The sequence below is a fragment of the Monodon monoceros genome, unplaced genomic scaffold, assembly GCF_005190385.1.
Source record: "Monodon monoceros isolate NGI ecotype Baffin Bay Population unplaced genomic scaffold, NGI_Narwhal_1 Super_Scaffold_3, whole genome shotgun sequence".
Taxonomy (NCBI): Eukaryota; Metazoa; Chordata; class Mammalia; order Artiodactyla; family Monodontidae; genus Monodon; species Monodon monoceros.
The window spans coordinates 90,665,908-90,692,155 of NW_021703780.1; the positions used below are offsets into that span (position 1 = coordinate 90,665,908).

The 26,248-nt window shown below is 39.8% G+C and overlaps 1 protein-coding gene across 5 annotated transcripts in view; it reads right to left on the reverse strand.

The window, feature by feature from the left end:
* CRBN (cereblon) overlaps nt 1-26,248 on the reverse strand; it is a 950,388-nt gene that overhangs the window by 716,141 nt on the left and 207,999 nt on the right. For 3 of the 5 annotated variants that reach the window (XM_029241884.1, XM_029241886.1, XM_029241883.1), the window contains one exon: nt 2,671-2,861. The exons of the other annotated variants lie outside the window; for them this stretch is intronic. The gene's annotated coding sequence lies outside the window, so the exon portion shown is untranslated. The remainder of the gene's footprint in view (nt 1-2,670; nt 2,862-26,248) is intronic. 5 annotated transcript variants of the gene reach the window in all.

Below are 26,248 nucleotides of genomic sequence, written 5' to 3' on the forward strand. Positions count from 1 at the left end.
ACACACACACACACACACACACACACACACACACACACACACACACGCCATTTTTAGAGACGAAATTTACTCCAGAGAGGTAAAGGGGACCTTCACAAAATCTCACAGTTAATGAGAAGACAACGCAGGACTACAAACATGTAATCATATCTAGACTGAGTGTAATACGCTTTAGACCTCACAGCCCACATCTGATGAGTCTCTTCATAATACCTCCCACTGCTCAGTTTACTCCTCTGAAACTGTAACAGATTAAAAGGGAAAGATTCTTTAAAAAGGATGATTTCCATTTCCCTTTTCCCACCCTTATACGTAGGCACGCTGACATATACCTACCATCTATTTTGAGGCTAGTCACACTCAAGGTGTGGATCTGAGTTACCCTACCCACTTCCAAGGAACCAAACAAACTTTAAGATGGAAGATAAATTTTAAAGGGTCAACTTAGAAGCATAAAGCAACTGTGTTTAATAGAAAGATCACAAAACTAGGAAATGAAAGACCTAGGTTCAAATCCTAGTTCTGTTACTTGGTTGCTGTAGGACCTTGATCAAGCTAGTTAAGATTTCTAGGCCTCAGTTCTCATCTGTATAATTTGGAAACCATTCATTCATTTATTCAACAAATATCTGAGCGCCCACGTGTGCCAGCCATGGTACTAGATGTAGAGGATACAATGTTGGGCCAAACCAGATGCAGCTAGTCCTTCTTCTCACGGAATTTGTAGTCTAGAAGGAGAGTTGAACATTAAATAATCATACAAATAAGTGGATAAGGATTAGAAGACAAACAATGATCATTTCAGAGCATATAACAGAAGTACCTGACCTAGTCTTGAGCAAGTGATACTTCAACTTGTATTTGATGAACGAGTAGTCGTTATCTTGGTGAAAGGAGGGGGGAGAAAGAGGAAGTATATTCCAGCAATAGGAAGCACTATGTTCAAAGGCCCTGTGGTAGCAGAAAGCATAGATGGTTTGAGGAACTAAAAGAAGGCAATGAAAATGGCTATTGAAAAGTTTTAAGCATGGGAGTGAATGTCACAGGGTAGTTGTGAGATGATATGAAACAGGGCATAGAACATTGCTTTAATGATTAAAGCACAAGATATGCTAGATGTTAATAGGAGGAAAAAGTATACAATCATTTGAAACAACTCTCCCCCCAACTCAAAGGCATTATCAGAATACTAGCTGATGTTGCTCAGTGACTAGGGTACTTTGCCAATAAAGGCAAGAATGGAATATAACAGCACCGCAGTAACTTTTTTTCAAGTTAAAAATCTTCCAGCAAAAGATAAAAGGTTCACCATGTTTAAAATCTTCCAGCAAAAGATATAAGGTTCACCATGTTTAAAAGAAGGGTCTGACTTTAGGGAAAGCAAATGACAGGATTTGTCAGAAGTCTCCACTGCAGAGCCACCAATGAACGCTAACCCAGTTTGATACAGTAGAGATGAAACGCCAGAACAGCAGCCACCCAGGTTGCGATCAAATGCAGCTGCTTGGAAACAATTCAAAACGCAGTCACCTGACTTCCTGAACTCCTGAGTCAAGTTCCAACCAAAGAAATTATAAGCTGACTTTGCCACAAGTAAAATTTCTACTAAAAATAAAATGGGTATTTCATTTTGAACTTAAATGAAACTTCAAGAAAAGTAACAGAATTGGTGGGTCTTTTTTCTTCCTTAAGAACACTGCTGGGGAATTTACTAATAGACTTATAAATAAGGGCGATAGAATGTCAACCCTGATAAGGATATTAATTAAATGAAAATTGACTGTTGACATTTCTGGCAACAAGCTAGTAGATCAAGCACAAACCCAAAGGAAGACAGAAGGTCAGGGTGATATTACACGTGCCAGAAAATAAGTTAAAAGTTTCTGAATAAGCTAAGACATATGAAGTTGCAGACCTGTGGACCTTTTTGCTTATAAAAAGTCTAAAATAGAATCATCTAAAACTTAAGTGGCAAGAAATTTGCCAGAAACATATTAGATACCAATCAGCATGACTTAATATAGAATAGGCCAATGTAAATTTTCTTCTTTAACAAAGCAGCAGATCATAAAAATAAAGGAGACAAGGATATGCAATCTATCATAACTTTAGCAATCTTCTGAGTTCTACCATGCAATACCTAGTACCATGTAAGGGGAAATATAATGAAGTGGCTAGAAGGTTATAGCCAAAGAGTGGTTAATGCATCAGAATGAATTATGGGAGTATTAAAGATTTAAATATACAAAAAATCAAATCATTAAAAAGGAATTGAATATTTATTAAATCTTTGGAAAGGGCAATTAGAAGCAACTTAAAAAACATAAAGGAAAATAAAAAAGGAAAAGGACTTACTACATCACCATCAAATGAACACACTTCCAAATACAAAAAACAAACAAACAAATCCAAAATAGAGACAAATAACAGATTGGGGAAAACACTGGCAAATAATATGGTAGACACCAGATTAGCATTTTTTAGTACCCAGCAAGGTCACCAAGATACCAATGGAAAAACAAGTAAAGAATGATGAAGACAAATTAAGGTCTGGTTTCTAATGCAGTTCTGTTTGGGTCATTGCTTTGATTCCTATGTATATTTGTTACCTATTGTCATATAACAAATTACCTCAAAATTTAACAGCTTAAAATACTAAACATTTATTACCTCATGATTCCTGTGAATTAGAAATTTAGAAGCAGCTTAGTTGACTGGAGCAGCAGTCATCCGAAGCCTTGACTGGGGCTGGAGGATCCATTTCTAAGACAGCTCACATGCATGGATGTCGGCAGGAGACCTCAGTCTCACTTCTCCACAGGTTGCCTGAGTATCCTCTCAACATGGCAGCTGACTTCCCCCTTAGTGAATGATCCAACAAAGAACAAGAGAGAAGCCACAATGTACTTTATGATATAGCCTCATAAGTCACACTCTGTCACTTTCATAACATCTTACTGGTTACATGGGTCAGTCCCATCCAATGTGGGAGAAGACAAACTAGGGCTTAAAAGTCATATTACTGCCCAATAATACTGATTAATAATAGAAAATGGAAATCTTTCCTTCATTCACTAAACATCTATTGAATATCAACAATGTGCTATCCAGAATACTAAGTGCCACCTTGGTAAAATCCATTCAAAACAGTTGATCTCAGTCACAAATTACTCTAGCAATAGTGGTACATTTCAAAGCTGAGCAAGAGTGAGAAATGTAGTTTTCAAGTGGCCCAAATTCTGTGGGCCACTGCACCAGTGGGAATCTCAAAACTCTATTCAATGGCCAAAGAGCTGTCCATCAATGTCAAAATACTTCTGTCTAACACTACAACTGTCCCAAGCATGTCAACACAAATTTCCAAACAGAGTCAGTAGCTTTCTAGCCAGGATCAACACAAGAATCATCAACTAATGCTTGAAAGGCTTAGATCTGAAGCTTGTAGAAAGTCTCAAGATAGTTTCAAATCTAACTCATAAGCCTTCCTGAAGGTCTAAAACTCCATCCTATGTACCAAAGATGATACTTTTAGTCCACTAACCCTAGAGTATGCATTCTGCATTGTCTACTATCCAATCACCAAATATTTGTGGAATAACTGTTAGATAGCAGGCACTGTACTAGCTCTGGGGAAATACACACTGTCTTCATGGGAGAGATAGGCAGTAAGCAAGCAAACAAACTAAATAATATAGCTTGTTGGACTCCGGCAACGAAACCCTTAAATAGCAGACACTCCTCATAAACCAAAATTGGATTGTTCTTTTGGGGATCTTTGCAAAGTCTGACCATGTCCAAGTAGATCAAAAAATACGGAAAGCTTTAGTGAATGCACAAACATATCTCTTTCTATGAGGAATGTTCTCAGTTAACGAATGCTTCACTTGGAAAGTCTTTTTGCCCTTTAAATATTCCATTGCTTTATAGAGACCTTGCTTTCTAAGATTCCAGATCTGCTAATGATATAATCAATAATAATAATTATTGTACAGTATTTGCAGTTTGGAATATATGTTTTTATAAATATTATCTCATTTTAAAAATAATAATACAACTTATTATGCTGTACTAATACAGCATATTAAGTATTATGAAAATGCTTGGCAAGAGCTTGGACCTATCAGATGACAGTCTGGCTGAAACAGGGGAAAAGGGGGAGCGTTCCTCAAAATGAGGTAATAGAGCTATGGGAAAGAAGCCAACCTATACAGCGCCTTAAGGCCCAAGGCAGGAGTTTACGTTTTATGCTACATGCAGTGGGAAACTAGTGAATGATTTTCATCAGGCAAGTGACAAGGTCAGATTTAAATTTGTAGTTTGTGGAGTGCTGTGCTATACCCATGTAGTCATGTGATAACTGCTAAAGAGTGAGTAGGTCAGTCAGGGCCAAGAAATCAGGCAACCTGACTTGGCCCATATAGAGACCCAGACCCTTGGCCTTATCGCCATTAGAACAGTGCCATTTACCCTAGGCACCGAAATAAATGCAGCTATTTCTGCTGATGGTTATTTTCTCCTCATTTACTGAAAGTGAAAGGTCTTCTCTTCATGATTCATTCACAAGTCCTGCTGATCCTCCTAATTAAAAAGTTTTCAAACAAGTTGATACATTAGTTATTATGAGCCCAGACACACCAGGCATAAATCCTTTCTGCCACCCATATGCATGCCAGGATTTCACTGCTGTATCTTTCATCATTATGAGGGAGATTCTTCAATAAAATTTGCATGACACCATCTGCCACGTTCTCCTCTCAACTCTTTTGGTGGGGTGACTGCTCAGTGATTATGAATATCATATCTGGCATCTTAAAAAAAATAAAACCCTAACAGAGACTCAAGGGGAAAAAAAGACTCATAAGACTTATCAACTGGGAAGTGCCATGGAGCACAGACTTAGGAATGCACTGTGGGTTACGCTTTTTTACACCAAAGTCAATAATGCAGTAAGAAATAAACTGAATCTGTAGTCATCTTAGGTTTCAGAAAATTAACTGGCTCATTCTTGCATCCTTTTTAAGTATTGCACCTTTTCATCAATATAACTGGTTATAAAGGCGGAATGGGAAATTCTGAAAATTAAGCTGTCTCTCCGCTTACGTTAAACCTGTTTATCCAAGGACAAGACTTTGAGGTTCAATCTCCTCTGAGGTAACTTCTCTAATTAATCCAATAACATGATTTATTCACATTATGTGACATTATATGTGGCCTCTGGCACAAAGCCACTAGCAAATAGGCATGTATCTTATTTGGGTTTTCCATTTCCCACACCACGTCCCACGCAATTAAAAAACAAAAAAAACAAACCCACTGAGATAAGGACTTGGGTGCAAAGAATTTACTTTGGAAATACAGGGAGCAGCAGTTATGAAATAGAGAAAATAAGATACAGAAGTAGGAAAAAGGGGGTGCTGATAACCACTGCGGGCAACTGATGCTCAATGAATCTGGGGACTGATTCTTGAGAGACCACAGAGAATGCACCTAAGAATTTCCTCTGAAGGACAAGAGGCTGAGGCATTTATCCTATTTTCCACTGGCTAAGGTTTGCCACTGGAGTCATTAACTCCATGCTGTTCTGTCCTGCCCAAAAAGTGGACTAAGAGAGCTTCAGGGACTTCAAAAACAGTCCTGAGGCAGAAGAGCTGAGAGAAGTGGATGGCTCTTCAGGTACGATGTGGTCAGCTTACATGGGAACTGTCCAGCACAGCTACAGCTGAGATTCATGGTGGATCAAGAGAGTGTGGCACAGGACACAAAAATATCTGCTACAGCACAGAAGGGCTGTTGCCAGTGATAACACTGAAAGGGTGAACAATCGTATCTCTTAATTCTTAGTGCTAGAGAGGGACTAACTGATCAGCTAGCTGAGTCTGAGAATTGCCTGACAAGTATTAAATGAGCACCTACTGAACACTATCTGAACAGTATGGGGAAATACAGATGTTAAAGGCAAGGTGCCCAACTCCCAAGGAGTTTACAATTTGGTAGGGATTATCAACAGTCACAAACAAACTAATATGTAACTGCTGGTTCTGACTATAAAGGCACGAAAAGTGAAAAACAGTACCATGAAGTGATTAAGAAAATGCACTCTGGAGTCAGATAGACCTAGGTGTACATCTAAGCCAGGATGTGCTGTGCGACCATGGACAAACTGCTGCTTACTCTCTCTGTGTCATAATTTGTTTATCTAAAAATTAGGAAAAACAATAGTATCAGCTTCGTGGGGTGGCTCTGAGAATTAAACACATGTAAAGCACTAATCACAGCCTGGCACATAAGTATTGGGTAAATATTGGTTATTTTCAAGAAAGTTGAGTAGAAATTTAATAGAATGAGATTTCAAGAAGAGAAAAAGGATCTCATCTCCATGCCAGACACTTCCTCTTTCTTAAATATAGATTTTCCACAGCTCCTGCTCTAGCACCATTTTACCTTTGTTAGATGCTACACAATCTAAGGAACTACTTATATTAAGACCAGAAGACAGTAATTTTAAGGTGCATAAATATAGCACAAGATGTATGGGCTTTAGAGCAATACTAACCTAAGTTCAATCCATACATTTTGTCACTGCATGATTTTGGATAAATCTAAGTGCCCGCCATTCAGTTCTATCATCTATAAAATGTGAATGACATTATCTACTCATAGGGCCACTGTGAACTTTAAATGAGAGTATCTCTAAAGGGTTCACAACACATTTTATACCCTGAAAAGTGTTGATTGTTACTAGTCACTATTCATTCAGTGGATGCTTACTAGGCACCTATTATCTGTACCAGCTTCTGGGGAATAAAAAGAGAAGGGCATGAATAAGGTGTCCTTATTATTTTGACTTTTCAACAGTCAAAAGCCTTACAGGTTAATGCTAATACTTAAACAAACCTGGCCATTTAATGGTATTCAAATTAGTAAGTTACCCTAATATCTATTCCTATTATCCTAATATCAAAGGGAAGGAGGGAGTAAGGGAAGAAGGGAGGGAGGGAGGGAGGGAAGGAGAGAGGGAGAGAAGAAACTAAGCTAGTTAAGCTCTGAGACAGGGTTCCTGGAAATACAGGATAATGAGATCTACCTAAATTCATAACCTCTCCAAGGGTAATTAAAAGCCCACAAAGTGAACCAAACTCAGAGAAGTTTCCTCTAACATAGGGCTAAGAATGTATAAGGCTAACCTATCCACCCTGGACTTGGAACACATAAAAATGTTGCTCTTCCCCAGTCTTTCAGTCCAGGTGAAACCAGGATGAAATATCCATTAATGACAGCCAGGAAGGGAGGTGATGTCATAATGTTGAGTAGAGAGGAAAAAAAGAACAAGGTGAGGGTAAGGATTGCTCTACCAGCTACATTGCACATAAGGCCTCACCTATTTCTTAAGTCACTGCCTTGCAAAGCTGTAATGGGGGCTCGTCAGAGAGGAGGATCTAGGACGGTATCCCAATTTTTTTTATCTCAAGAATACGTCTCAGGATGAGCGTGATCTTTACAGGGCTATACTCCTCCTTGGCTCAATAATGTTCCTTCCTCAAATATGCAGAACACTTTATAGTTCACAAACCACTTTAATGTCCATTATCTCACTTAATTCTCACAAAACTCTGTGTGATATGAGCCTTTTAATCTCCATTTCATAGATGAACAGTCTGAGACTTGCAAAGCTTATGCAACCTGTTTGAGGTCCTATACCGAAATGCAAAAGAGCTCAGACTAAAACGCAAGTCTTCTGGTCCCATTTCCTAGTCATTTGTCACACTTGCATGGACCTCTGAGGAAAGGAAAGGTGAAATCAATGGAACCGGAAAGAAGTGACAACAGGAAGCAATGTGTCCTCAGAGGCCTTGAGGGATCTCCCTCAAATAAGAATTCCTAACTAAAGAACTGGTGACTCCAACTCTATGCCATCACTCCAGGCAGTTAGAAGTGAAATCCTGATGAGTGTGAAGCTTACTCCATGAAGAGCACCATTACAGCCAAGACAGTAGAATTCATTTGAAACTAATTGGTGAGTAATGAAGTTGCTAAGGGTTATGAGCCTTGCACTAACACTAATACAGAGGTACAGTGTCAACAATAAAACTGTAACCACTCGCAAAATGAGCCTTCTGTGGAGAAAGGGCAGGTCTTTTCCCTTGGCCTAGAGGCAAAAACTGCATTAGACAATTTCAAGAATGATAAGATCACTTTCTTTTGCACGGTCTTAAACAGTGAATAGAAAGAACAGCTTCACCCTTAGAAATAACTGATTGTTTGATATTGGGACAAGGAAAAAAGTCTGTAATTCTCTAGTTAAAATTTCAAGCATTTAAGAAAGTGGGTATGTCTATATAATATCCTTCAAAGCATGCCCAGAGACAAAAAGAAAATACAGAGCCCTTTGCATCCAAGCTTGCACATGCAATTGTCTGCTACCACAGAAGAGTGCCAAAGAAATTGTGATTTTTAAGCAGAAAAGGACTGACCCCAGTGGACCTGTCAGAACACATTATCCTCCTATGCAACCCCCAGATAGCTGAATGAATCAATCCATTGAGTGACGAGGAAAATCTACTGCAAAACAACTATTTTGGTTCTTGCTTGTTTGATATTGAGTTGTTCTTAATTGTATTTTTTTTTACAGGTTTTTAAATTTTTTTATTAATTTACTTATTTTTGGCTGCACTGGGTCTTTGCTGCTGTGCACGGGCGCTTTTCTTTAGTTGCAGTGAGCAAAGGCTACTCTTCACTGCGGTACATGGGCTTCTCATTGCAGTGGCTTCTCTTGTTGTGGAGCATGGGCTCTAGGTGCGCAGGCTCAGTAGTTGTGGCCCACGGGCTCCGTAGCTGTGGCTCACGGGCTCTAGAGTGCAGGCTCAGTAGTTGCTCCGCGGCATGTGGGATCTTCTGGGACCAGGGCTTGAACCCGTGTCCCCTGCTTTGGCAGGCGGATTCTTCACCACTGCGCCATCAGGGAAGCCCCCTTAATTGTACTGACTAAGAGAAACAATTTTTTCCAGAGGTCAGTCCTGGACAGTGCTAGCAAGCCCCAGCACCTTCTCCCCGCACCCCCTGCTGAGAAGGACATCGTCTTCACATCGACTCTAGAGCCTCACTGTCAAACACAGTCCCATGAGCCACACACAGCTATGGAGCACTAAAATATGGCTGGTCCAAGTGGTACATGTGGTAAGTGTAAACTACACACCAGATTTTGAAGACTTAGCATAAAAATAATGTAAGATATCTCATTAATAATTTCTATATTGATTACTTGTTAAAATAACATTTTGGATATATCAGTTTAACTAAAATAGATTATTGGATATATTGTTAAAATTAATTTCACTCGTTTCTTTACACTTTTTAAAATTTGGCTACTAGAAAATGTAAAATTACAAATGTAGCTTACTTGTGTGAATTGCATTATATTTTTACAGGACTGTGCTGCTCCAGAGGGTCTGCTACTACAGAAGAGTGCTTAGTCTCAAAAAACTCTATCAAACCCTTTAGGTAAGTTTAATAGGAGAAGGTATAATGCCATGTTTTAATACTCCTGAGTTCAGGTAATTTGCAAGTGGCTTACTTGCCCTCTAATACACTTTGAAAGTAAAAGGATACAAAACATTGTGTTTGCTTGCCTGGCTGTTTCATGCAGCTGGAGCTTTCACTGGCTCCAGCAGGAACAGTGTCTGTTTAATTGATCTGTAGAGATTCAACATTGCATGATGGGACATGTGGGTGTTTAACTGTAACACTTGAGAATGCTCTAGCTCAGCTGTTAGAATGTGGTGCTGAGGGGTCTAAGGTTAAGGGTTCAATCCCCATCCAGACACACTTAGCTCAGCTTTTTGTGAAAAAGGGATGCACTCCCCACCTAAGCTTGCTTTCTTGCAAATGTTTACGCTTGGTGAAATAGGGACCAGTAAACACTGGTACTGCACACCCCATCATCACAAGCAAACTGGCATCTGACCAATTTAAAACAAAACAAAACAAAACATCATCACTACTATAAAAAGCAGTCCAGTTTCATCCTTTGGGAGCAGTGCATCACCTGTCCCACTTTTTCATATAGAGGAAAGCACATTATTCCCCTTTGTTAAAAAAGAGGGGGTTTTAAAAATGCATATGCTATAAGTTTCAAAAGCCAAGCAAAGGCAAAAACTTAGAAAAAGTATTGCGTCTTTTCCCTCATTTGTTTCTGGGAAAATTATTCTCAAGGTACCAAAGGTCCCAAGCTAAATCCTATCCATCTAGCAGATTTAGAAGATTGTAGTGGAAAGCATGTACTTGTATACTGTGGCTTCATACTAGTTTTCAAAACTTTACTATTAAACAACTCATTATATTAGATTCTTGCATGACTTTTGTCACTCAAATTGCCAAGAGGCGGAAGCCAGCAGTGCTATGTAATAGAAGCTGGAATCCAGAGATCCAGATCACAGGCCTGGCTCTTCACTGATGGCTGTGTGGCCTGGGACAATTCATTTCCCTCTCTGGTTCTGAGTGCCCCCCACCCCATAAAAGCGGAGTTTGGACTGACATCTAGTCTTATCCTACTATTCCAAAGCACCCGACTGATCATCTTTAAGAGCCTAATCACATATTAACTTTTCTCAAATCCATTTTTTTCCTGTCCGTTTTCCAGATCAATAGAGGTGACACCTCATGAATTAGACTGACCTTCATTTTTAACAGCTGTGTCAGGCAGCTTCGGAATAGGCTCCTGTCTCCAGCGGCTTTTGCACCTGTGATATGGCTGGCTTGAGCTCTCTGTTTTCTGCCTGCTCTGGCAGCAGGCTGGAAGTGAGAGCAGTACCTACGTTGTTGTCTTAGCTTCCTATCCCTGATGACTGAGCCAGGCGATACCTAAGGGCCCTGTCAACAGATGAGGCTGTCTCTCCCTCTCCTTGGCTCAAAATATAGTTCTGGAAATTACCTTGGCTGGATCTAGCTAAAGATCTGCCTACCAAAGTAAAGGGTGACCTTTTATTAAACACCAACCAACAAGAAGGCTAGAATAAAGTGGTCCTATCATAACTTGCCAACATTAATAAATGCATAGAATTTGGACAGCAGATGCTAAAATAGTCATAAAAGATAACATTGATTGACACTTACTATAGACTAGACACTGTTAAGTAGTGTACATGGATTTCTAATGTAACATTTATAGCATGTCTATATAACGTAACAGGTACTTTTACCATTATTACTATTATTGCCATTTTACAAATGTGGAAACTGAGGTTTAGAGAGACAAAGTAACATTCCCATAGACTCATAGCTACTAAGTGACAGAGGTGGGATTTGAATACAGCTAGATCTGTTTAATTCTAGAGCTCAAAGAAATGAGCTTTACCATCAGAATAGTTTTCTGAAGCTGATTTTGATCCAAAAATTCAAATTAGGGGTGTCTGACTTGATCATTTCTTCTGACTGTGATGCCTAAACATCTTAAATAGTTGTGCATTAGCTCACGTCCCTTGAGAAGCAGGTGCCAAGGCAGATCAGACATCACTATTTATTTCTAAGATTCCTTCCACTCCTGGGGTTTTTTTCCCCTTCCTTTTCAGAAAAAGGCTGGCAGGAAGAGGCACACACAAACCTCATCAGGGAGCAGGCAATTCACAAATTTCTACAGTTCATATTCAGTACCAGTAGGCATGAGAGAGTACAACTTTCTCAGGTACATCCTTGAAAATCTCCTTAGAAGGAACTGAGAGACCTAGGACATTTCTGCATTTATGCTCATCTAACTATTTTTATCCTTAGCTAAATTCATTCAATGTCTGCCCTTCCTTCCAAAGGTAATACAGATCACACCACAGCACCATGGAACATAAATCATTCTGAATAGAACTCTGTTTCTGGGGCACATCAGCATATACTCAGGGGATCAACCTTTAAAAACTACCCACCAGTGCATATTTCAGTGGTCTACTCCAATACCTACAACCTGACACCATTTTCCAACACCACCGCATTTTTCTCAGCTTTCCAGAACTACCCTTGGAATCTCATCTTGTAGGAGGGAGCTTATAAAGAACAGATCATAAGAAATCATGTTTCCAGCAGCTCAAGGGAAACAGCTAAGAGGAAAGCATGAAGCTTATTAATAAGCCCCCAACATCCCAAGATCTGACTGCTTTAGATCTGCCAAGTTAACTAGAACCTTATTGGGTATCCTGGTCTCCTCCACTGTATTTCTCAGGTTAAGGACACATCTCTGAGTCTCCCACTAAGCTGAGGCTGATTTATCAGGTGGTGCCTGCCAAAAGCCTATGGCTCATGTGAAAAATGATCGAGGACGGCTTAGACAATTTCTCCCGCAATTTCACCACACTCCAAACCTATCAGACCTAGACTCTCATTTAGAGAGGCAGCTGGTGTACTGGAAGAAGGTTTCACTAATAATAACAGCCACTAACTACTCACTACATGCCAGGCATTTTATGTACGTTATTTCCATCCTGCTGACAATCTAAGGAAGCAGGTATGATTATCTCCATTTTAGGGTCAACTGAATTGAAGATTAGAGGATAATCCATGATTTACCCAAGGTCACACATTTAGTGCCTGGTGGAGCCATGATATAAATGAGCTCTTTTTGATTCCATATAATTCTGCCATATCGTTACCATCTCCAAATAGAAGGCAGGACACTTGATCTGAGTCCTAAAACTGACAGCTGGGTGGCCTTTGATAAACCTTACTTAATTTTACCCTGTGTCTTAATTGGTTCAGCTGAAGAACAGAAATAATGCTATGGACTCTTAGTTTAGGATACAGTCCTGGGAGTCAAATTGACTGTGTTTAAAACCCAGTTCCATCCTTACTAGCTGGGTGACCCTGAAGAAGTCAATTAGCTTTATTTATAAATCGGAATAATAGTAGTACCTACCTCAAAGGATAGTAAGAGGATTAAATAAGATAAAATGTGTGGAGTGTTTGGCATTGGCATATGGTAAGCGTTCATCATCATCACCATTATGATGATATGATTTTTTTCCTTCACATAATGTTTTTGAGGGTTGAATGAGAAAACATGTAAAACTGTGTTTTAAATGATAAAGAGCTACACATATGTAAGGAAATAATTTGACACTTAAGGCCCATGCCATGAGTTTATAATAAGGATTCAGTTGGAATTAGGAGAAAGTTCTACGCTCCTCACTTAAACCTCAGGAGTCTAGAGTCTTATCTACACCAGGTTAAACAATACCAAAGTACTCTACCCTGCACTTACTTATGAATGAAACAGAGCCACTGGGTAATAATCTGAAAACTCTTTGTTTTAAAGTGGTTTTCACCTTTGCCTGGACTAGAGGCTATATAGGCTCTATCATTACGGCATCATCTGTACATAGGAGAGTAGCTCAAATGCCAAGATGCCTGGTATCAGATACCTCAGGCAAGGGCAAACTACGGAAACTGTCAAAGAGTAGAAAAGAAAAGATACAAATATCTCCATCTTAGAAGAAAAGATTACAGTGGTCACAGAATGGAGTGGTTTAATGCCAGGCTTCCAAGGTTCAAATCCCAGCAAGTTTGTATATAAGTTTCTCAGTTTCCTTGCCTAAAATGTCCACCTATTAATAGTACTTATCTCATAGGGTCACTGAGTGACCTAAGGCACTTTGCATAGATTAAGTATTAAATAATCATAGATATGATCACACAAAGTATACCACATATTTGCTGAGATACACTTTTGTTCCTAAAAATGTTTTCCTCCAACCTCTGATGAAAGTTTTGGTGGTGATAATGTTACAATGGAAAAAGTCTGAAATTAGGAGAAAGCTGTGAAAAGAGCAACAAGATGTTTGTGCCCTATGTCAATAAGACTTGGTCACAAACATACATCTTTGATACAGACTTAAGAGTTCTTTTTGGCTTTTGGACCATCTGTGGATAATCAAGTTATTGAATGTAGGCCAGTCATTTTTTTCTTTTAAGTTGTCCCAGGCCATAAGTACAGAAAAGGGATTCCTGACCCTACCAGAGCCCATCTTATAGCTTAACCTAGTGTAATTCCAAACTTGGTAGATTTTGCAGGCAAAGTGCCTAGATTTGCATACTGGCTTCATCACTTACTATAGATTTGATCTTAGGCAAGTTATTTAATCTTGCTAAGCCTCCTTTTGTCATTTGTAAAATGAAGTCCGCTTCAAAGGAACACTAGGAGAATTCAATGAGACAACAAATGTGTGGCAGACAGAATAATGCCCCTGCCCTCATAAAAGTCCATGTCTTAATACCTAGAACCTGTGAATATGTTGTGTTACATGGCAAAAGGGATGTTGCAAAAGTAATTAAGGTTACAAACCTCAAAATACAGAAATTGTCTTAGATCTTCGAAGTGGGCTAAATCTAATCACATGGACCCTTAAAAGTGGAAGAGGAAGGCAGAAAAGTCAGTCAGAGATGAAATGACAGAAAAGTTCCAAAGTATGAATAGGATTTAATTCACCATTGCTGGCTTTGAAGATGGAAGTAGGCCACAAGCCAAGGAATGCAAGCAGCCTCTAGAAGCTGGGAACAGCCTAAGCTGACAGCTAGCAAAGAAACGGGGACTTCTGTCCTACAACAGTAAGGAACTGAATTCTGCCAAATACATGAATGAGTAGAAAAGTAGAGCCTCCAGAAAGAAGTGTAGCCTCCCCAACACCTTGACTTTAGCCCACTCAACCCCCTGTTAAACTTCTGACCTATAGATTGAAATAGAAAATCTCTGTTGTGTTAAACTGCTAAGTTTGTGGAAATTTGTTAGGGCAGTAATGGAAAAGTTAGGCAGAATGTCAAGTACTTAAAATGTGCCTGATACAAAATAAACACTAATTAAAATCCAGCAATTTGATGATGGTGATGATAGTGAGGAGGAGGAGGGTGACAACAATGAACTCAAGTTCCATCTGAAATTATGAGGATGAAACTTGGTTAATATTTACAAGGTTAACCATTATTGAGGCCCTCTTATAGGTCCAATATCATATTAAATGCTTTCTATACAGCAAATGATTTTATCTAATCCTCACAACTATCCTGTGACACAGGCATGATTATTCTTATTTTACTGCAGCTCAGAGAAGAAAATTTCATCCATCTTATACTGAATTCTGCTCTGAGGTATTTGTATAATGCAGAAGTTATCAAGGACATAAGACAATTCTATGCAGGAGGGTGGAAATTCATAATGTCTCAAAAGATAGAAAGACAGCACATTGAGTTATTCCTTTAATGGACATAGATGCTTATGCAGCCCTTTTTTTCTATCAATGCCTAAACTAATACAGTTAGAGATCTGTGAAGACAAGTTAAACAGGGAGAGGAACACAGAAACATTAGAACTTGTGACTGCTTAAGAGACAGAAGAGGACTGTGCTATCTGAGTTAGACAATTCTGACCATGTACCTGCGGAGAGCCCAAAGCATGCGGGTTTTAAATAAGAAACCCAACCTCAAGCCTAAGCAGCTCAGGAAATATGAAATGGATTTCAGTTGGTCTGGGACACAGTTTAGAAATGGTATGAAACGTGCAGCCTCTTTTGACCAAAGTCTTAAAGGATGATTTGACTCTTCTTTTCCCAAGCAGAATGCAATTTTAGGTCACTCATATCCCAGGAGACACCCATAAAACTATTACTCAACAGGTGGACACCACAGAAGTTTCCAATCCAAATTTTAGAACACTGTTTCTCAAAGTATAGTCAGCCAACCACTTGCATGAAAATTATTTGGGATGCCCCAATCCAAAGGCAGTCAATGTGCAGAAGCCCAGAAATCTGTATTTCTAACAAGTTCCTTAGGTGATTCTCTTACAAATTCAAGTTTGAGAAACTTTTGTGTAGAGATTCTCAAGGGCATAGAGAGGTAAGATAGTTCTCATCAACCACGAGACATTCCATGATTAATACCAGAAGCACTGAGATTAGTGTAATTCCTACCCTGCCTCCAGGATTTCATAGGCAGCTGCCTAACTACAATATAGGACAGATAGACAGAAGTGATACATGGAGGTACAAGTAGACTGCTCTGGGAACACGGACACAGCAGTTAATTCTGGCTGGGGCTCTCTCTCCAGGATTTCAGGAAGAGGTATCATTCAGGCTTGAGAATGAGATCAGTGGCAGAGTATGGAGTAGGACAGGGGAAGGGCAGGCTTCCGGGGGTGGGGGGAGACAAGGTGAGCAAAGGCATGTGCAGGATATTGTGCACAGACTGATACCACTGTGAAAGAGAGGTCTTCAAGTGTAAGTGGAAAAGACAAAAAATTAGTCTAACTGTAAGACACCAAAGACATCAATGATCATAATAATAAGATGAGGTGGTGGGCATTTTAAGTTTTTAAAGATACGATACAAATCAGCCTATAGTTTAAAAATGAAACAGGCTGTGCATTAGTTTCTTGTCACTAAAATAACACATTACCACAAAATGAGTGGCTTAAAACAACAAAAGTGTATCTCCCACCGATCTGGAGGTCAGAAGTCCAAAATCAAGAGTTGGCAGGGTTGTACTCTATCCAAATGCTATAGAAGAAAATATTCCCTTGCCTCTTTCAACTTCTGGTGGCTCCAGGCATTTCTTGCCTTGTGACTTCATCACAGCAATCTCTGCCTCTGTCTTCATAACGTCTTCTTGTATTATCCCCATGTCTTCTCTCTGTCTCTTATACGAACATTTAGGACCCACCCAGATAATCCAGGATGATTTCATCTCAAGCCCCTTCATTTAATTATATCTGTAAAAACCCTTTTTACAAATCAGGTCACATTCACAGGGGGTAGGACATGGACATATCTTTTGGGGGGCCACCATTCAACTCACTACCGGCGACCATAACATAATACAGAATTGTTTTTGAAGGCAGATCTATCTGAATTTGAATCCTTATTCAAAACAAATTTTGCTACTTACTGTGTCACCACAATAAGTGGAACAAGTATGAAAGATGGTGATAATAAATTTTCATGGGGTTGTTATAAGGATTATGGGTCATGTACTGATCTAAGATACCTAGCATAGTGTCTGGTACTTAGTGGATTCTCAATAAATTGTAGCTAATGTTAATCATATAAAGGGACTAGTATCACGTGAGATCTGTTAAACATGCCATATATTTTAGGGCTTAAATGCACAGGGTTGAGAGGTGAGTGCCCTGGGTACAGTTCTTAGCTCTGTAAAAGCCTTTGTTTAAATCTGAAGTTGGTAAAATAGAGTTGATAATATTAACTACCTAAATTAGGATTAAAAGAAGTAGTATATGTAAAATACTCAGCCCCATCCCTAGCACGCAGTAAGTCAGCTACTTAGTAATTATGAATGTGAGACAAAGGATCATATTTGAGAGGGAATCTAGTCACTGACATCCAGAGATCTAGTGTTTAGAACATAAATAAAGCACTTTCATATGTAATATCTCATTTGGTTCTCCCCAAAGCTGTTTGTCATCTTATTATTTTGTGTCTTTGCCTGGGGCAAGAATACTGCTCCTCCAGATGCTCAGGGAGAGGACGGCTCCCTGGACTATATTTTTAACCAAGTTAAATACTGCTGAGAATTTTCTGGTGACTTTTGGAGGGCAAAGGGGCCAAAAAATATAGGCTCTGTGGAAAAGAACACCTGTGTGTGGAGTCCTATAACTCTTTCCATAGGCCTGAGCAGAGACTGCTGCATGAGGAGCTTTCTCACTCTATCTCTTGCCATTTTGCTTCTTTGTTATGATCTTCATAAATAAATCCAAATGGAAAAACAGGTCAGCCAACACCTGCTCACTCCAGAGAAGCTGCACAGAGCCCAACTGGGAGCGAAAAGTAACGTGATAACCTACTCTGATACTAGAAGTTCTGTCTCTGCTTCAACAAAGTACAGGGGCTCTGCTCTAAAAAAATTAAAATAATAAAAAACTAATGAATTGTTAGAGTGCCCATGTGAAGCAGATCCTGGGCAGCTTTTGTCATTTCCATTTGATGCTGGGATCCGTGAGGCAGAAAGCAAAAGCCAAGGTGAAAGCACACAGTGAGATGCTCAGAGAGCCTGCACACTGTTCTGGTTACTGTCAGGGCTTCAGACTATGAAGACAACAAGGTTCAAAAACAAACAGCTCTAAATAGTCAGGGAGACACAAATCAGACAGGTGCATCACCTCAGAAGAGAAAACAGGTAAATTCAAGTATTGCCTAAACCACAGAAATATTCTAAGGATTCAGATCTAGTCAAATACATTGACAGGAGAGTGACCTATTGTATTGGCATGAGTGAGGCAGAATAAAGAAATGGTACAGACAGACCACATTCTTTTTCAATGAAGAAAGCCCCATAGCAAAGGTGAAACTGAAACTAGATTTCTAAACAATCTCATATCAGGTCCCTTCCTTCTCATTCAGACAGAACCACTCCCATCATGCAACTCCTACAATGATACCTAACTAGTCTTCTTGTCCATCTTCAGTTTTAACCCATTCTTCACACATCTATCACTTTAGCATTCTTCCTAAAATATACAAGTGGATACACTGAAATAGAATTGCACACGTGCTAATATAATAACAGATAAAGGTAGAGGGAGGAAAAGTGAGTACACAATCTCTTTGATAAAGGAAGGCCATTTATTTTCTAAAGTTGAAATATTTATAAAATAGATAGCCATATTATTAAAAGAAAAAAATAAAACCACTATGATAACTTACAGACAGTTCTTCTCACTATGTCCTCACATGGCAGAAAGAGCTCTCTGGGATCTCTATTATCAGGGCACTAATCTCATTCATGAAGGCTCCACTCTCATGACCTAATCACCTCTCAAAGGCCCTACCTCCAAATACCACCACATTGGGGGTTAGGCCTCAACATATAAATTTAGGGGGGACAGACTTTTTTATAGCACTTCATTTTGCATTTTCTGTCAAGAGAGAACGAAGAGTGGTCAGTTATGGAAAAAGAACAAGGCCCTTTTCTTCCCCATTTTTTCTTCCCAAGATTATGCTCAAAAAAGAAAGACCACCTGAATTATGGATGCTGTTCCACACATGAAAGGTATGGTCTCAGGCTCCTTATCTGGAAACTTTATGCCTTACAAAGACCTACCCAGATAATCAAAGACAGTAACAGTCCCCCAAAACTGCCTGAAATGTTGAACTAAACTGCAGTTAAGTGTGAAAAGAGAAAATTACAGTCAAGTTTGAGGCAAAAGGACTATTAGCCTTGTGACCATGAAGAAACCACCTAATTTCTCTGAATCAATCATCTCAAATGTTAAATGGGAATAATAAAACTTATCTTGGATACCTTACAAGCTAATTTTGAGAAGCAAATAAGTTAACAGATGTAAGAAAGATTTGGAAATTATAAAGTGCAATATAAATACAAATCAATGAAACAAATACATCTATTATGTCATCTGATCTTTATAACAACTCCAGGTTACAGGCAAGAATTATTATCCCCATTTACTGATGGGGGAGAAAAGAAACAGAAAAGGGTTAATCTATTTGTTTAAAGTCCTTTGCAAGTTGATTACCTAGCCAAGACCAGTACTTAGTACTTGGACCTCCCCTACTTCCTGGCTCTCACCTGTCTAGTTATTCTCTCTTGTGCTGTTATCCCCAAACGATTCTCTGCCCTTCTGTGCATCCTGTCTCCTCTGACGTCAGCTTGGACTGACCAAAAGAAAGACAAGAAAGCGGGAGGAGAGAGAGGTTGGGACATTTCTTACGATGCTCTCCACTTGCCTCAGCACTGTGGCTCTGGCAATGGCTTGATCCCTCTACAATTTCACCTCATGTCTAGAGCCTCATTCTACAGTGATAAGTCTCATGGGGCTCCAGTAGCACTGGGTCCCAATGTTCACCCCGTGCTCTTCAGACCTAGACAATGTGACAGCTTCTTGATGTTGCTAATCCCTGGCACCTCATCATCTTTTCCTGGGTGCCTCAGCCCTGCCTACACAGCTCTGAATAGTACCTTCATTAAATTCTCTACAACATTCTAGTTAAGCACGCTTTCTCTTGTCTGCTGACTTCCTGACTGATAAACTCCACATTTCCAAACTACTTGTTCATAGGCTACCAAGGAAACATTTACCGCCTATCTCCAATTCCTCTCTCGTCCCTGTCCTCACTTTTCCCAGACTCCTTCTGCAGGAAACCCAGGCCACGTCCATTCTTCTCCAGGTACTAACTTGCCATCAGTCTGTATCTTCCTTTTACCAATTTAAAAGCTGCTAAGCCCTCTCCTTAGCTCCTATTCCCCCAGCCTTTCTTATTCCTCTGTCTCACACTTCCTTTCCCCAGAGTTGACCTGTCTGGGTTAAGGAACAGCATTAAAGCACTCTCTGAGTTTACCTCAGGGGAAACATATTCTACTGAAACCATGAATTTCTCTCAATTCCAAATTTGCAAACTATCCTTTTTTTTTTTTTTTAATTTATCTTTGGCTGTGTCGGGTCTTCGTTGCTATGCTCGGGCTTTCTCTAGTTGCGGAGAACAGGGGCTACTCTTTGTTGCAGTGCATGGGCTTCTCATTGCAGTGGCTTCTCTTGTTGTGGAACACGGGCTCTAGGGCTGTGAGCTTCAGTGGTTGTGGCATCCAGTCTCAGCAGTTTTGGCACACGGGCTTAGTTGCTCCATGGCATATGGGATCTTCCCGGACCAGGGCTTGAAACTGTGTCCCCTGCATTGGCAGGCGGATTCTTAACCACTGCATCATCAGGGAAGTCCCGCAAACTATCCTTTATAAAAAAGGTAATTCTGCCTAAAAGGGATAAAAAATATCAACCACCCTATCAGTTGTTTCCTCAAGGTTATAGATACTGTTCTTACACTGACAGTACAGTCAAGTCCCTCTTCTTTCAAACAAGATCACAATTGTTACTAGGCATGTGGGCTGGTAACTATCTCCAAGGCTGCAATAATCAGTGGTCCAACACTCTTTTCCACCATCAAAATTTATGGCAGAAACAGGCACAGTAGTCATTTTGGCCTCTAGGGTGCTTTTTCACTAAAGACCGTGAGTTCGGTGGTTAGGCATAACCTATGATAATAGCTTTGTCTTCCTAGAGTGTGACTGGAGGGAAGAAAAACAAATAAAAATGTCCTTGCCTTCTTGTGTTAGAATGCACAACCAAAGCATCCAAAAGCTGACATTTCGTTCAGAATTTCTGAGCTCCCTCCTCCTCTCCTTGCTGTGAAAAATAATAATCTGTTGATCTCTGCTTGTCATTCAAACCATGTGCCCACGAAGCCAGCATGTGTCTCCTCATTGGCCTCCTCTTCCCTAAATGTACTGGCTGTCACCAAGAGGGAAAGAGCACTTCTCGTGACACTTTGCAAACCACACTAGTCATGAAGCGCTGAAGATAACTACGAACAAATTGAAAGAGGTGCTCCAAATGATGACTCTACGGACACAAAATAATTGGTATTTTTACTACAGTTCAAGAGTACGAAAGTTTGTAAGTGATTTTATGACATTTTGGCTACTGATGACAGGTACAAATTATCCATGCTCAATTAAAGAAAGATGAAAGTTCAGCTTTCCCTAATTATACTAATAACTTGTTCAGCCCCAGGGCTGGAAATAAATGTTAAGGTTTTGTGCCTCTTGCGATCCTGAATGAAGAAATATAGAAGAAAACTCTACTATCATTGCCTTCCTTAAAATCAAGGTTTTATCCTTATTGGCAATTATTCACAACGGGACTTTTAGATAGGAAAAAATGAGTCATTCTCATACTCTTTTCACTACCATACAGTGAATGACTTGCTTCACTATTACGTTTTGAATATTATATCATTTAGATCACTCTCGGTAAATCAATCCAAAAATTTTCTTTGGATCCTGCTGCAAACATATGTAATTTAGGAACTTGAAAAATACCTGAGTATATTTTAGCATGAAAGAAAAAGCCCAAATAACCAGCTCTGCAACTTACTACATCCCTGTATTTCCTTATCTGTAAAATGAGGCGTGATGATCAGTTTTACATGTTAACTTGGCTAGGCTTAATCCCCATTTACTGAACAAATACTAATCTAGGTGTTGCTATAAAGACATAGGAGTAAGGTCGGTGTTGACGTTTGTAAAGGAAATTATCCTAGGTAATCTGAATAGGCCTGATTCAATCAATTGAAAGTCTTTAAAAGCACAGCTGAGGCTTCCCTGAAGAAGCAAATTTACCTGTGCTTTTCAGCTTATGCCTAAGAGTCCCAAACTGCCCTTCCTGACAGCCTGCCTTACAGATTTCAGATTTGCCTAGCCAGCCCTCTCTTGTGTAAACCAGTTCCTTGCAAACAATCCAACAATCTATCTATCCACCCTAGTGGTTCTGTTTTTCTGGTTATATATGACTGATACATGGGGATAATAACACCTATTCTGTAGAAATGCTGCATGAATAAAATGAGATAATGAGATTATGTGCATAAAAGTGAATTAACAAAAAATGAATTTAACGAAGTATACACAGTATTACTTTTGGATGTGACTAACTCCAATCTAGCTAATAACTCCATAAAAACGCCATTCTCTCCTAACAGGCCTTACCAAACCATTGCGTTTTTTAGATATTACAAATTCTACACTCTAAGGCTATTTTTTAACACTACTAGATCCTTAGTCTCGAAGACTAAGACAATCATACTCAGAGCCACAAGCACCCCATCCAGATATGTTACTCTTTATGAGAAACTGATAATGAACATGAGACAGTCTGTGGGCATGGATATCAGAGGTCAAGAAAAGAGGAGTCAGGTCGGTGTTCAAACAGGAGCCTAGACATGCCCAAGATGAAGAATGCGTTCAGAGTCAGAACTAAAGGATAAAAAGTTAAATGAAATCACAGGAGGGAAGGGTGGAATGGGGAGGAGATCAGGGGCTATTCCAGACACTAGCTCTGGTCTTATCTGATCTGGGCTGACTCAGCTCCCCAGTGGCTGGGTGAGCTGATGGGCTGGGAAGGGAACGCCTGACCCAAGTTGTGTGCCAGATGACCCTCAGGCTCAGGAGCTCTCATACCAAAGAATCAGGTGACCAGTGGCACCTTGTGAGAGAGATAATCACCAAATTCATGTCTTTTTCTTTTAGGCCACCCAGCTAAATTACATTCCCCAGCCTCCCTTGCACCTAGATATGGCTGTAAGACTGAATTTTAGCCAGTGGGATGAGAACAGAGTTTCCCACTTCCAGGCCTGGCTCATAAACACCTCCCATGCCCAACTCTTCCTGTTCTTTTCCCCTGCTGTCTGGCTGGAATGGAGCCAATTCCCAGGGCAGCTGTAAGAGCCGCATATTGAAGATGGAAAAGCCATACAATACAGAGCCTAGGTCCCTGAATCACTGATTGGAAGAGAGAGATTCCAGGAGAGCCAACTGATTGAGAACAACTGCATCAGATTATTATCTTAGCAAGATAAGAATTTGTACTGTGTTAAGCCACTGAGATTTGGGAGTTTATCTGCTAGATCAGCCAGCTAACAAAAACTGTGATCGAATTTGCCATGCTGTTGTAATAAAAATATACAGCATTGGCTTACTCAGGTAGCCAGTGGCAAGGAAACTGAGAATGGAAACGAAGAAATGGGAATTCATGCTACACAGTAAACAACCCAGCACTTAAGCCAACCACTGATTACAGGCTTTTCCTAAAGTCAGCACAATAATATGACCATTGTTTTAACTTTTTTCTACCAATTTCTCCTTCAGTCCTTTAATCAGACTGCTTATCCCATCTGATGGCACCATCCTCCCATCCCAGTCCTCTTCTTCCTCAAGTCCAGATCAAGCCTCATCTCTCTCCAGCACTTCAAGAAATGCTTTAATACATGGTCATTCTGCCCTCCTCTCAACATACTGCTTAGACCATTTGTTTGGACATTTAATCATACACTGTCCTGCACTTTCCTTTGATCCCACACCCCCACCCGCCATGGGTGCCCTGTAAACTTCTTTAGGGAAGGACCAATCCATATATTGATGAACTTACTAGAACACAGCACCTTGCAGAGCAATGGACTTACACAGTGGCTCTTAGTAAATGATGAAAATGAATCATATTTCACTAGCTCTAACTTTTACAATAAAACCAGTAATAAGCTGAGATGGTTGATCAAGAAAAGATGCTAATACAACACAGAAGGAGGGGCCAATAGATGTCTTTCGAACACCAACACCAATGGAGTAGTGTGGCTGCCTGGAGCACTGCGGCTCCTCAGGAGAGAGTGCTGTAATCTAATAGCAATGTCTGTATGGCACTGGATAGGGGAGTGGCATCATGAAGTTCTAGTATTTTCCATAGGCTTATATAGCCAATGAGTGGTGGTTAGAACACTCAAGGCTTTTAGAGCCAAGTATGTACTTGAGAACGCCACTTGGATGTCACCCTGGCATCTCACACTTACTTTATCTAATACTACATGCTTAATCATAGGCTCCCACCTCTTCTCTTCTCCCAGATTTCCTCATCTCAGTAAATGACACTACCATATAGTCAGTTGCTCAAGGCAAAAATCAAGAAGTCACTCTTGATTTCCATTCCCTTTACCTTAATCTCCCCCAATATCCTGCCAACCCTCTCTCCAAAATATATTCCCAGTTTGTCCATTTTTCTCCCTCTCCTCCAGACTATTACCTTAGTTCACTCCATCACCACCTCTCATCCAAGACTATTGAAATAAAGTCCTAACTGGTCTCCCCGCTTCTATTCTTATCATTAGCAGGCTATCTTCCACACAACAGCAGAATGATTTTTTAAATCATTAATCAAATTGTGTCACTCCACTGCTTAAAACTTCCCAGTAGCGTTCCTTTCCTTTGTACTTACAATAAAATTTGATCTCCTCTTAGTGGCCTAAAACCCTAGAAATTTTGACTTATAATTTATAGTATTGATCACTGTTTCTCTGTGTCCAATATTACCCTAGATCAGTGGGCTTCTGACACACTCAGATGCCAATAAACTAAGTGTATCCTTGCCTTACAAACTTTGAACGTGCTGTTCCTTCTGTCTGGAAAACTCCTGCCTCAGATCTTTGTGTGGCTGCTGCCTTTATATATTTCAAGTCACAGCTTAAATGCCACCTCTTCAGTGACTCTTCCCTCATTATCTTATATAAAACATCCCTCAAGTTCATTACTCTTTGTCACTATAAGCTGTTCGCTTTTGGAATTATTTGTTTTCTTGCATTTTGTCTCTCTTCTTCAATGGATCATTAGCTCCACAAGAGAAGGGACCTTGCCTAACTTATTCATTATTATATCCCCAACAGTGTGACCTGGGCCATTTCATTCCCCTTTCTAACCTTTATTTTCTCATTTTTAGAATGAGGACTTGGCATTCGCAGTTTACTAGGGACCGGCTCTGACATTCTTTGCATCCACAGTTCCAAGGAGGCTTTAGAGCTCAGGGCTTTCCAGACACTGACATTTCTAAATGCATTTTTCAGATGAAGTCAACCCCCTCAGGCAGCCCAGTGGGGAGGTGATGGAGAGCCAGCAAGAAGAAAGTCTGGTGAGCGGAATTACACATTTTCTTGGCCATGCCACTCCACCCATACTGAGGAGATGCAGCTCATTAGGTACTAAATGTTTAGTGACTGTCACTATTAATTGGTGGGTATTAATACTCTAAGGAGACAGTAAATCTCACATTGAACTCAATGACATCAGCCCCTGGCAGTCAGACAAAGCATCAGAATTTTGAATTTAAACATTACAAAAAAGAACCCAGGACTTCCCTGGTGGCGCAGTGGTTAAGAATCCACCTGCCTACATGTAAAAGTATGAGATTAGATCACTCCCTAACACCATACACAAAAATAAGCTCAAAATGGATTAAAGACCTAAATGTAAGGCCAGAAACTATCAAACTCTTAGAGGAAAACATAGGCAGAACACTCTATGACATCAATCACAGCAAGATCCTTTCTGACCCACCTCCTAGAGAAATGGAAATAAAAACAAAAATAAACAAATGGGACCTAATGAAACTTCAAAGCTTTTGCACAGCAAAGGAAACCATAATCAAGACCAAAAGACAACCCTCAGAATGGGAGAAAATATTTGCAAATGAAGCAACTGACAAAGGATTAATCTCCAAAATTTACAAGCAGCTCATGCAGCTCAATAACAAAAAAACAAACAACCCAATCCACTTGTCAGAGTGAAGTAAGTCAGAAAGAAAAAGACAAATACCGTATGCTAACACATATATATGGAATTTAAGGGGAAAAAAATGTCATGAAGAACCTAGGGGTAAGACAGG